Source organism: Trachypithecus francoisi, unplaced genomic scaffold, assembly GCF_009764315.1.
Source record: "Trachypithecus francoisi isolate TF-2019V2 unplaced genomic scaffold, Tfra_2.0 Lachesis_group4, whole genome shotgun sequence".
Classification (NCBI taxonomy): Eukaryota; Metazoa; Chordata; class Mammalia; order Primates; family Cercopithecidae; genus Trachypithecus; species Trachypithecus francoisi.
Genome location: NW_022681469.1, coordinates 27,836,786 through 27,849,373, shown reverse-complemented (window position 1 = coordinate 27,849,373; position 12,588 = coordinate 27,836,786). Strand labels below are relative to the sequence as shown.

The window sequence follows — 12,588 nt, the reverse complement described above, 5'->3', positions numbered from 1 at the left end:
ATGAAGAAATAATGTCTTTGAGAGGATCCCATGATCAATCATGAATCAAAATAGATAAATGAGTTATTCTGAGTCTCTGAAAAACTCCCGAGTAGAAACAATGATGTGATTTCAGGGTGCAAAGCTTTGCATAAGTGACAAGGGAATTCAGGTGGGATTACTCAGGCAGTAGGGTGAGTCTAGGGAGGGTTGTTTATGAGCTCTGTTGTGCTTGCAATTTTATCTCCTCCTCGTCCCAGTTCATAAAGGCCTTCATGCAAGACTTCTCAGAGGGGGCCTGAAGGAAGAGCTGTCCCTGCAGGGACTTGGGTGTAGGATTTTGAGAGATTATTTTCAAACACCTCTTGCAGGTGTGTGGGGTTCCTGAGAATAAGCCTTTCAGGCTGACTCCTGCACTTTTTGTGGGGTGAGCAGCACCAAGTCTGCCTGGTCAGGAAGAGGTGAATATAAAAAACCTGATCCATCTAACATAGTGTATTTGAAAATGCTGTACTTCAAAATGTTTCTCTATAAAAATGTTATATTGAAATAATAATAGAGATGGACCAAGTGGTCGCCTAGATTTGATGAATAAGCAGGCTGTTCATACCAGCTCCCCACTGGAGTACAACAGTAATGAAGTATGAAGAATACAAACCTGGGGAGACCAGACCCAAACTTTGATTTTGTGTTGTTCCCTGTGTCATTTTCCTCAAATGGTCAAAGCTTCAAAAGGCATTTTGGTACCGATTCCACATAGAATGTGTTTTTACTTACATGACTGAGGACAATACATTTCCCTTCATAGAAGCATTTTTGGGGATATCCAGGGCCCAGACTGTGAAACAGAACCAGCCATAAAGTAACTGAACAACTCCTGTTGTACCACATGTCCTGCTGTTCTCCAAATGCATCGTCTGCTCTTATTTGTTGGTGTCTTTGCCCACGCTGTTCCCTGGAACACTCAATGCCCTTCTTCCTGGCATGCTTAGTTCCGGGAGGACCTTCTACAGGAGGCCTTTCTCACCCACTCACACACAGAGCCCCAGACCAGGTTTGCGTGTAGTTCAATCGCCACACCTACCACAGTGAACTTCAATGGTTTTCTCTTCTGGATTTCCCATTGGATTGTGAGTTTCTTGAAGCCTGTGACTTTGTCTTAATTCTGGGGTTCCTAGGTTGTTTTATTTTTTTGCATGCCACCACAGCCAGCTAATTTTTAAAACTTGTTTGTATAGAGGGGGTCTCCCTGTGTTGCCCAGGCTAGTCTTGCACTCCTGGGTTTAAGTGATCCACCCACCTCTGCCTTCCAAAATGCAGGTGTTACAGGTGCCAGCCATCACACTTGGCTGTTATTCCTATTTCTATCCTGTGCATCTAGAATAACGCCTGTACATTTTGAGCACATAATCATGTTTGTTGAATAGTTGCATGAAGGCTGGAGAGTGTGGATGAATGAATGAATATATAAAAAGATCAGAAAAATGTTATCCCCCCAATTGAAGCTAATAAAAGAAAAAGAGTGTCAATGACTTCACATATATGCAGAATTTGTACATAAAATGTTTTTTTCCACGTCTGATTGAGACAAGATTATTGCAACATAATGCATATGGAAAGGGGAGTGATCCATCCGATGACTTGGACTGTGTGTGACACAAGATTGTGGAATCATGCTGATGAACATCAGAGTTGGGTGGTAGGAATTGATTGGTTTAATTCTAGATTTGTGAGAGAGATGTGATCTGTGAAACACATGAACATGTTTTTGTTTTTGAGAAAGAGTCTTGCTCTGTTGCCGAGGCTGGTGTGCAGTAACACGATCTCGGCTCACTGCAACCTCCGCCTCCTGGGTTCACGCAATTCTCCTGCCTCAGCCTTCCAAGTAGCTGGGATTACGTGTATGCACCACCATACCTGGCTAATTTTTGTATTTTTAGTAGAGATGGGGTTTCACGTGTTGGCCAGGCTGGTCTTGAACTCCTGACCTCAGGTGATCCACCTGCCTCGGCCTCCCAAAGTGCTGGGATTACAGGTGTGAGTCACTGCGCCCGGCCAGAACACATGAACATTTTGGTCCTTGTCTTGTCTTTTTTTTCTTTTCTTTCTTTCTTCCTTCCTTTCTTTTCTTTCTTTCTTTCTTTCTTTTTTTTTTTTTGATGGAGTTTCGTTCTTGTTGCCCAGGCTGGAGTGCAATGGTGCGATCTCGGCTCACTGCAATCTCTGCCTCCCGGGTTCAAGTGATTCTCCTGCCTCAGCCTCCTGAGTAGCTGGGATTACAGGCATGTGCCACCACGCCCAGCTAATTTTGTATTTTAGTAGAGACGAGGTTTCTCCATATTGGTCAGGCTGGTCTCGAACTCTCGACCTCAGGTGATCCACCTGCCTCCGCCTCTGCCTCCCGAAGTCCTGGGATTACAGGCCTGAGCCACTGCACCTGGCCGGAACACGTGAACATTTTGGTCCTTGTTATTTCTTTTAAGCAAAATAGTTTTTCCTTTAAAATTGGAGCACAAGGTACATCTTAATAAATATGTTTATTTGAAGCATCATTTCATTAGTCATGGTTTTTAAATTTTCATAAAAAAATTTAAAAATAAACCAGCCATAACACCTCTGAAGTGGAAGTTACACTGAACCAGTCATTTCATTTCCAGGTGCCTTGGTCTCTTTCATGCATAATTTGTAAAATTATAATAGCCCTTACTAGTATTTACATTGTAAAAGTGTTGTTACTGTAAATTAGGTAGTCTAAAATGGGTTATGATGCCTTCTTTGAAAGACAAGCATTACACACAAATGAGATATTATTATTTAGTTTTGCCTTTTCAAGCTCATTAAATGAGAATTAGATGAAAACTCTGCTTTAAGCAATATTCAGCGGGTAAGTGACTATTGACTTGAGTGAAATGAAAAAAAATTTCTTTGGCTGAAAACTCAGTTTGTGCAGCCTAGCCTGTCTGTGCATGGGCAGAAATAGTGTATTTATATGTGATGTTTACCATTGTTCTTTATCTCCTCTCTGTGCTCTAATCACAAACTGAAGACAGTTAAGCCTTTCAGTTCAGTCGTTGTATGCATTTTGGAAAACCTAAGTAATCTGGAATGATTACAACTTAGAAATAATGTTTCCACGAATGAAGTCACGCTGCTAGCTTTCTTACTGATTTAGGGCCTAAATTAACTGTGTCAGCCCTTCACTTCCACTCCTGGTTCTTAGGATGGGGGACCTATTCCTGCAGTGTTTCAGGTTAGTTACCACTAAGGCCTATGAGTACCTCATTAGCACCCCAACCAGGCCCAGGGCTTTCCTATCTTCTTCTTGGAATACAGGGATAGGATGGCAGGAGAAGGGGTGTTGTGGAAATAAGATTTGAAGAATTGTCGATGTTAGAAATTTCATGTGAAGGTCTGAGATCTGAAACAGTACCCTGGGATTCAGGGTAACAGAGAGTTGGTGTTGATGGACCCATCTGTACAGCATCATTGTTTGTGGCCTCTGTGTGGTCTATTGGCTCTAACCCATTTCTGGCCCCTGCTCTTGGATTCTGCCCATCCCTCCCCTCTCATTCAAACCCCTTCAGGTGTCCGTCCATTAGGCCTTGACTCACCTTCACTTCCCAGGGCCAACCTTCAGCATTGCTTGCAGTTATAGTCATCTGCTTTCCACCTGACCCATTTATTTTGGCTTCTGGATTTTGCTTCTAGGGAGGACCCCTGCTTGGATAGCTGCCTGGCCAGCTGCAGAGCCAGCTGTTTGTTCCAAACTCCAAGGTGACTACACTCCTCTCCTCTCCCTCTGACTGGTCCCAATACATGGGCCATGACAAGAAGTGAGAGATAGTGACGGTGTGACAATTGTGTCAGAACAGATTCATCCCTCTGTAGGTCATCTCACCAGTGGACTGCTTAGAGTTCAGGTGCACATTCATGCCTCACAGTGGGCCATGGACCAGGAAGTCTGTGTGGACCTCAGAGGCCTAGGGACAGGGGCAGGTGCAGAAGAAGAGTTAGGAGGAGGACACAAAAGCCTGATTTGTTTTGTTCTGCAGTTTTGGCCAAGACCAGTACTGGTTTTTGGGCTGCCGTTCAACACACAGGCCATGTTCTTCAAGAGCATTGGCGTGAGGTCAGCTGAGCTGACACACAGGTGGTAAGGGCCTAATGGCAGCCCACCTTCCTTAACCTTGGAAAGAAAGTTTAGGGATTACGTCTTCCATTTTCAAGGCAAATTTTTTGAAATAGGTGTCTGTGTCCATTGGTTCCATTTACTCCTCAGCTCACTATGACCTGACTGCTGCCTCCCTGGATCCTGCTCCCTGCCAAACTGGTCAGATATCTCCATGGTTCTCACCCGTGGGTGCTTCTTAGTCTTTTCCTTGCTTGATCTCTTGATAGCATTTGCCTTTGTGGACCACAACCTACTCCTTGAAACATGCTTTTCCCTTGTTCTCTGGATACCTCACAATTCTTTTTTCCCTACCTCTCTGGCTATACCTTCTCACTCTTTTTTCCAGGGGTCCTTTCTCTGCTCATCTCATATAGCTTGGAAATTTGTGTCCTCCAAACCTCATGTTGAAATTTCATCCCCAGCATTGGAGGTGGGGCCTGGTGGGAGGTGTCTGGGTCATGGGGGTGGATCCCTCATGAATGGCTTCGTGCCTTTCTTGCTGTAACGAGTGAGTTCTCACCCTATTAGTTCACATGAACACTGATGTTTAAAAAGAGCAACACCTCCTCTTCTCACTCTTCTCTCTCTCTGGCCATGTCATGTGACATGCCTGGTCCCCTTCACCTTCTGCTGTGAGTAAAAGCTTCCTGAGACCTTACCAGAAGCAGATGTGACTGCCATGCTTCTTGTACAGCCTGAAGAACTGTGAGCCAAATAAACCTCTTTTCTTTAGAAATTACTCAGCTTCAGGCATTCCTTTTAAGCAACACAGAATGAACTAACATACCATCCTTTTTTTTTTTTTTTTTTTTTGTAAGACAGAGTCTTACTTTGTCACCCAGGCTGGAGAGCAGTGGCACGATCTCAGCTCACTGCAACCTCTGCCTCCCAGGTTCAAGTGATTCTTCTGCCTCAGCCTCCCCAGTAGCTGGGACTACAGGCACCTGCCACCATGCCCAGCTAATTTTTCTGTTTGTATTTTTAGTAGAGATGGGGTTTCACCGTGTTAGCCAGGATGGTCTCCATCTCCTGACCTCAGGATCCCCCGCCTCGGCCTCCCAAAATGCTGGGATTACAGGCGTGAGCCACCGCACCGGACCCACACCATCCTTTATTTAAGCTTTGGTGTTATTCTGGCTTCTTTCTTTTTCTCTGCTCCTACACACCTTCCAAGGGCATCTCATTCATCGCTGTGAAGTCTCTTGTTGTCTGTCACGTACGCATGACTCCTAAACACGTGTCCTCAGATTTCTAGATCAAACTACTTCCTGTTGCTCTGAGTGTTCCCCAGTCATCACAAAACAAGCACATCGAAGGCTGAACTCAGCACCTTCTCCCCAAAATCTCCTCAATTTCCTCTTCATATTTTTGCTGTCTTAGTGAATGATATCCACTATCCAACCAGTTGTCCAAGTCTTAAACCCGATCTCCAGTCTGGACTTTTCAGTCTTCAAAATTCCAACATGTAATCCATCATGACTTTCAGTAGATTCTACCTCCTCGAGAATGTGGCTTGTACATTTCTTGTAATTTGGTGCTGCTCACCTTTCCAGTCTCATATCTGACCACTCTAAGACTCTCTAAACTACTTTTAGTACTCACATACTCAGCATGCATAATCATTCACATTCTTTCCAAAATCTGCGTACGTTGTGCCCTCCACCTGAAACAGACTTCCCCACTTCTTTATTTGGTTAACTCCTTCACACCTTGTAAGTGTCTGTGTACAAGTTACTAACTTCCAATTTTCCCTAAATCTGGGTTAGGTGACCTCCTAGGGCTCTCAGTACTTATCTCTTCATAATACGCTTCTTTATCACAGCTGACTTTCCTGTTTCTACCGTGCCCTCTCCTGTGAGGTTCCTGTAAGTGCTTACGGGGACCTTATTTTTTTCTATCCACCTTTGTATTCCTAACACCAACAAAGTATTTGGTATAAAAAACAAATGCTCAAGAAATGAATGAATGCGAATGTCAAAGGTATCATTGTGAAAATAGAAATTACATTTCTGGCTGGGTGTGGTGACTCACAACTGTAATCCCATCACTTTGGGAGGCCAGGGCAGCAGGGTTGCTGCAGCCGAGGAGTTTGAGACCAGCCTGGGCAACACGACAAGTCTCTCTCTACAAAAACAAAAAAAAGGCAGGGCACGGTGGATCATGCCTGTAATCCCAACACTTTGGGAGGTCAAGGTGGGCACATCACCTGAGGTCAGGGGTTTGAAACCAGCCTGGCCAAAATGGTGAAACCCTGTCTCTACTAAAAATACAAAACAACATTAGCTGGATGTGATGGTGTGCGCCTGTAATTCTAGCTACTCGGGAGGCTGAGGCAAGAGAATCACTTGAACCTGGGAGGCGGAGGTTGCAGTGAGCCAAGATCATGCCACTGTACTTCAGCCAGGGTGACAGAGCAAGACTCCATCTCAAAAAAAAAAAGAAAAAAAGAAAAAATTAAAATGATAATAGTAATTTAAAAAGTTAACCAGGTGTGATGTGCACCTATAGTACCAGTTAATCGGGGGCTGAGATGGGAGGATCACTTAAACCCAGGAGGTCGAGGCTGCACTGAGCCATGATAGCACCACTGCACTCCAGCCTAGGCAACAGAGTGAGACCCCGTCTCAAAATAATAATAATAAATAAAATTTCCAATCGGAGAAAGCAATTAGTATTTTACTCAACAAAGATTTGTCCAGTCCCTCAAACATTAAAGGGATTTATTTATACATTAAAACTATTGCTGGGCATGGTGGTGCACACCTGTAGTCCCAGCTACTTGGGAAGCTGAAGCAGGAGGATTCCATGAGCCTGGGAGATTGAGGCCAGCTTGGGCAACATAGTGAGACCCCATCTCTTTTTAAAAAAGATAAAACAAATTTAGAAGAACTCATCAACATTAGAATTGCAAGCAGAGGGGGCTAGGTACAGTGGCCTATTGCCTGTAATCCCAGCACTTTGGGAGGTCAAGGTGGGTGGATCACTTGAGGTCAGGAGTTCAAGAACAGCCTGGCCAACATGGTGAAATCCCGCATCTACTAAAAAAAAAAAAAATACAAAAATATTAGCTAGATGTGGCAGTGCACACCTGTAATCCCAGCTACTCAGGAGGCTGAGGCACAAGAATCCCTTGAACCTAGGAGGCAGAGGTTGCAGTGAGCTGAGATCGCGCCACCACACTCCAGCCTGGGCAACAGAGCAAGACTACGTCTCAAAAGAAAAAAAAAAATTGTAAGCAGAGGGTAATTAATAGAAGTATATTTCACATCTGTCCCTTGTGGGCGTCTTTTCCAGAGTTCCATATCCAGACTCTCAAACCATGTTTTGGGATCATCCAAACATTCCATCCTCCTGACTCCATAAACTATTGGATTCATAACCTGCTCCATACTTGAAAACACGGGGATTGGAATTTGGTAAGTGTTGATGTTTCATTTTTTCTCTCTTTAGTTGTCAACAATGGACGGTACCTGTAGAGTAATGCTTTTGTAATTCTTCTCTCTGGAGTCTTCATCAGAAGATGTGACTGGACTCCTGACTAGTCTAGTTGTTTTCACATTGTTTGAATGTGCTATGTGTACCGAGAAATGTTGTGAAGTCTTCTGAAGAGTTCCATCCTTTCACATTTTCTCCTCTGTTTCATGAGTATTTAAATTCTTTGGGCACGGTGGCTCATGCCTGTAATCCCAGCACTTTGGGTGGCCGAGGCAGGCAAATCACGAGGTCAGGAGTTCGAGACCAGCTGACCAACACAGTGAAACCCCATCTTTACTAAAAATACAAAAAATTGCTGGGCGTGGTGGCAGGAAGTGGCAGGATCTCACTACTCAGGAGGTTGAGGCAGGAGAATCGCTTGAACTCAGGAGGCAGAAGTTGCAGTGAGCCGAGATCGCACCACTGCATGCCAGCCCAGGCGACAGTATGAGACTCCATCTCAAAAAAAAAAAAAAATTCTTTATCATTGCTCTATTGATTTTTTCCCAAAGTGACTTTACATAGAGAAAAGTGGAATTTCAGCTGGGCACAGTAGCTCACACCTGTAATCCCAGTGTTTTGGAAGGCCAAGGCAGGAGGATTGCTTGAGGCTGGAAATTCAAGATCAGCCTGGGCAACATAGCAAGACCCCATCTCTACAAAGATTTAAACATTATCTAGGACTACAGGTGGCATGTGCCTGTAGTCCCAGATACTTGGGAGGCTGAGGCAGGAGGATCACTTGAGCCCAGGAGTTCGAGGCTGCAGTGAGCCATGATCACAACACTGTACTCTAGCCTAGGCAACAGAGCAAGACCTTATCTCAAAAAATAAAAAATAAAAATAAAAAAGTGGATTTTGAGACTCAGAAAGACTTGCTCACCACTCATGGCCAGTTGAATAATGCAGGACATGAGTAGTTCAACCAAACTCCAAAAACAACTCTGCTTTAGGCATACTGCCTATTGGCAACCCTATTCCATCCCCACTGTCAAATTTCTCTAGCTCCATAACTGCTTTTGTTTTTCTCTTTTTTTCTTTTTTTTGAGACCAAGTCTTGCTCTGTCACCCAGGTTGGAGTGCAGTGGCGTGATATTGGCTCACTACAAGCTCTGCCTCCTGGGTTCACGTCATTGTCTTCCCTCAGCCTCCCGAGTAGCTGAGACTACAGGCGCCTGCCACCATGCCCAGCTAATTTTTTTTCTGTATTTTTAGTAGAGACAGGGTTTCACTGTGTTAACCAGGATGGTCTTGCTCTCCTGACCTTGTAATCCACCCTCCTTGGGCTCCTAAAGTGCTGGGATTACAGGCGTGAGCCACCGCGCCCGGCCTGCTTTTGTTTTTCATAACGCTTCTTTGTTTATTGTCTACCTCCCCTTCTAGAATGTAAGCATCATCAGCACGGACAACGTTTTTGTTCAGCACTAGATGCTCAGCACTTGGAGTAGTAACTGGTACACAGAAGGCACTCCGTAAATATTTTTTGATTGAATGCATGATGTATTTTTTAAGTTTTTCTTTTACATTTTTATACTTTTTAAAATAGAGATGAGGTTTTGTTATGTTACTCAGGCTGGTCTTGAACTCCTGGCCTCAAGCAATCCTCCAGCCTCAGACTCCCAAAGTGCTAGGGTTACAAGCATGAGCCACCACACCTGGCCCTTGTTTTTTCTTCGTTTGTTTCTTTCTTTCAAGAGGTTGATGTGGGTTGGGCACAGTGGTTCATGCCTGTAATCTCAGCACTTTGGGAGGTTGAGGTGGGTGGATCACCTAAGGTCAGGAGTTCAAGACCAGCCTGACCAACATGGAGAAACCCAGTGTCTACTAAAAATACAAATTAGCTAGGCATGGTGGCACATGTCTGTAATCCCAGCTACTCGGGAGGCTGAGGCAGGAGAATCACTTGAACCCAGCAGGCACAGGTTGCGGTGAGCCGAGATCGCGCCATTGCACTCCAGTTTGGGCAACAAGAGTGAAACTCCGCCCCCACCCCACCCCCGCCACCCACACACACACACACACACCACACACACACACACAAAGGGGCTGATGCACATTCGGATCTCTAGGGATCTAATGAAAGTCTGGTTTTTCCCTGAACACTTTTATCGATGACTAAGACAATAATACTGATGGCACGCTGAACAAATTTACAGATGACACACACTAGAAAGAATAACAAATAGGTTGGAGGATACAATCAGATTCTCTCCCCGCCCCCAATCCTGACAAAATGTAATAATGAATCATATCAAACAATACAGAGTTTAATGGGTACCAATATAAAGTACTCAAAGATCCCCAAATTGAATTGTACAAGTACTGAGTGGGGGCGAGATGGCTTACAGCTACACACGGCAGGAAGATTTACAGTCTCCTGTTGATTGTAAGAAGATGATGAGTCAACACAGTGGGATGTAGCTTTTTAAAAAATCAATCTTTTGTTGTATTAATAGAAATGTAATGTTCCAGAGGGGAACTAGTTCTCTAGTACTCACCAACGATCAGACCACATTTATTGTGTTTTATGAATTCTGGGCTTCAGACATTCGGATACATTGATAAACAAAGGATTATATGAGAAAAATAAAAAGGATAATAAGAAATCTGGTGCACAGAGTTATTTAGAAATAACAAAAAGATCCAAGGTTGTATGTAGGTGTGTAAGGGGGGTGGTGAAAACTAGCATGTGTAGCTACCTTTCAAAGTTTGAGGTCTATCCGGCAGAGGAGAGATTTGATTTCTTCTGGGTAATCCCAATGGCAGATTGAGGGCCAATGAGTGGAAGATGTAAGCATGTATATTTCAACCCATTAACACTGGTCAGCTGCTAGATCTGCCTAGCAGCCAAATGACAACCATTGGAAGTAGTAAATTCCCTGACCCTGGTGCCCAGAAGCGGGGCAGTCATGCCCCATTCACTGGGTACATTTGTGATAGAAGTTCAAACACCCGAGTGAGGAAATGAGGAGAATAGATTTGTTTATAATAGCAAACACATAGTGAGTGCGTACTGTATGGCAAGCACCATAATATGTGATTAACGTGGTTGTCATTTCTAATACATCAATTCCACTAGCTCATTTTACAGATGAGAAAGTGAGGCTTAGAGGGATTAAGCAATTTGTCCAAGAACTTACACTTTGGTACAAAGCAGATCTAGGATTTGAACCCAGGCAGTCAGATCCCAAACCTTAATTATTATTCTATAAGGACCCCAAGGCGGGTGTGGTGGTACACCTTTGTAGTCCCAAATACTGGGGAGGCTGAGGCAGGAGATTCACTAGAATTCAGAAGTTCAAGACTGCAGTGAGCTATGATCACACCACTGCACTCCAGCTTGGGCATCAGAGCGAGACCTTGTCTCTAAAATAAGTAAATAAAAATAAAAGTAAAGTACAAGGACTTTTACTTCTAGAAAGCCGTTCTTTCCCACCTTGAGATCCTATCACTCTAATGAAATAATCAAACCGAGGAGTTTATCTCAAAGGGTGGATGATTCTATAGTACGTAGGTTCCCTCTCTATGTAATATGCAGGAACTGTATTAGTCTGGCCATTTGCCACTTGGGCATACTTGATGGAGCCCACCATAGGATCTGGCACACAGTAGGTGCTTGCTAATTATTTATTAAGTGAAAAGAATGAACAAATGCTACAAATACAACACTGGCGGGATCTGAAATGACAGAATCTCAATATATTGTGCCTGAAGAAAAGCACACTTTTGGGTGGTCTACTGAGGAGCCTCAGCAAAAGTGATAATCCATCATTCCCAGCAAAGGCCTTGAGAATTCCTGTGCAATTGTTTGAACGATATTCATTTAAACAAATATTTATTGAGTACCGGTCCTGTGCCAGGTATGTCCAATGTGTGAAGGATGCAAAGGTGAATCGGAGGATGTACTGTCAGTGGGGGAGAAGACTTGTGGGCAAATTCTTACAGTACCTTGTGACAAGTGCTATAGCAGTTCCATGTATGCTTTTTAAGTATGATGGAAGCAAAGAACAGAAAGGAACTAATTCTGCTAGGTTGAAGGAGTCATCTGATACTTGATTATGTTTTATTTATTTATCTACTTACTTTTATTATTATTCTTTTTTTTTTGAGATGGGATCTCCCTCTGTTGCCCAGGCTGGAGTGCAGTGGCTTGATCTCAGCAACCTCCGCCTCCTGGGTTCAAGTGATTCTCCTCCCTCAGCCTCCCAAGTAGCTGGGATTACAGGTGCCTGCCACCATGCCCAGCTATTTTTTGTTTTGTTTTTAGTAGAGATGGGGTTTCACCATGTCAGGCTGTTCTCGAACTCCTGACCTCAGGTGATCCACCCGCCTCGACCTCTCAAAGGGCTGGGATTATAGGTGTGAGCCACCGCCCCCAGCCATTGATTATGTCTTAAAAATAGCTTCCACATATGTGTTACTTGAGTTTATTCAGTCTTCATAAAGACCATGTGAGATCGTGACCCTTCTTGTACAGAAGATGAAATAGAGTCTTACAGAGCTTAGGTGAGCTCCCCAGGATCATATAGCTAGTAAAAATAATTGCCCACATTGATTGAGTGCTTAGAGTATCTGCAACTCTGTTCTAAACCATCTTAAGACATTTAATCCTCTAAAGTAGTTATTGATATCGTCGTCATTTTACAAATAAGAAAACCGAGTCACAAGATTTAAGAGTCTTGCCTATAGTCACATAGCTAGAAAGTGGAAAACCAGGATTTCCACCCACACTGTCTAACTTTAGCAGGCAGACACTGATCCACTGCACTAAATTGCCTTGTCTAGTCCCCCAAAGAGCTGGAACTGACACACTTGGACTCTGATTCTGAGTTCAGTTCTCTTTCAAGTGACCTTGCTCATTAGCAGATACTGCATCCAAATGAGAAGAAATGGTCATGTGGATCCAAGGAGGCTTGTGTAGTACCTGCATCTGTGGTATGGTGGTATGGTGGGAGGGCTATGGT

At 43.8% G+C, this 12,588-nt stretch overlaps 1 protein-coding gene across 1 annotated transcript in view; it reads left to right on the top strand.

Moving 5' to 3' along the window:
* Positions 1 to 12,588, top strand: part of MKLN1 (muskelin 1) — a 392,713-nt gene that overhangs the window by 24,579 nt on the left and 355,546 nt on the right. The window contains exon 2 of the mRNA XM_033194310.1: positions 7,445 to 7,566. The gene's annotated coding sequence lies outside the window, so the exon portion shown is untranslated. The remainder of the gene's footprint in view (positions 1 to 7,444; positions 7,567 to 12,588) is intronic.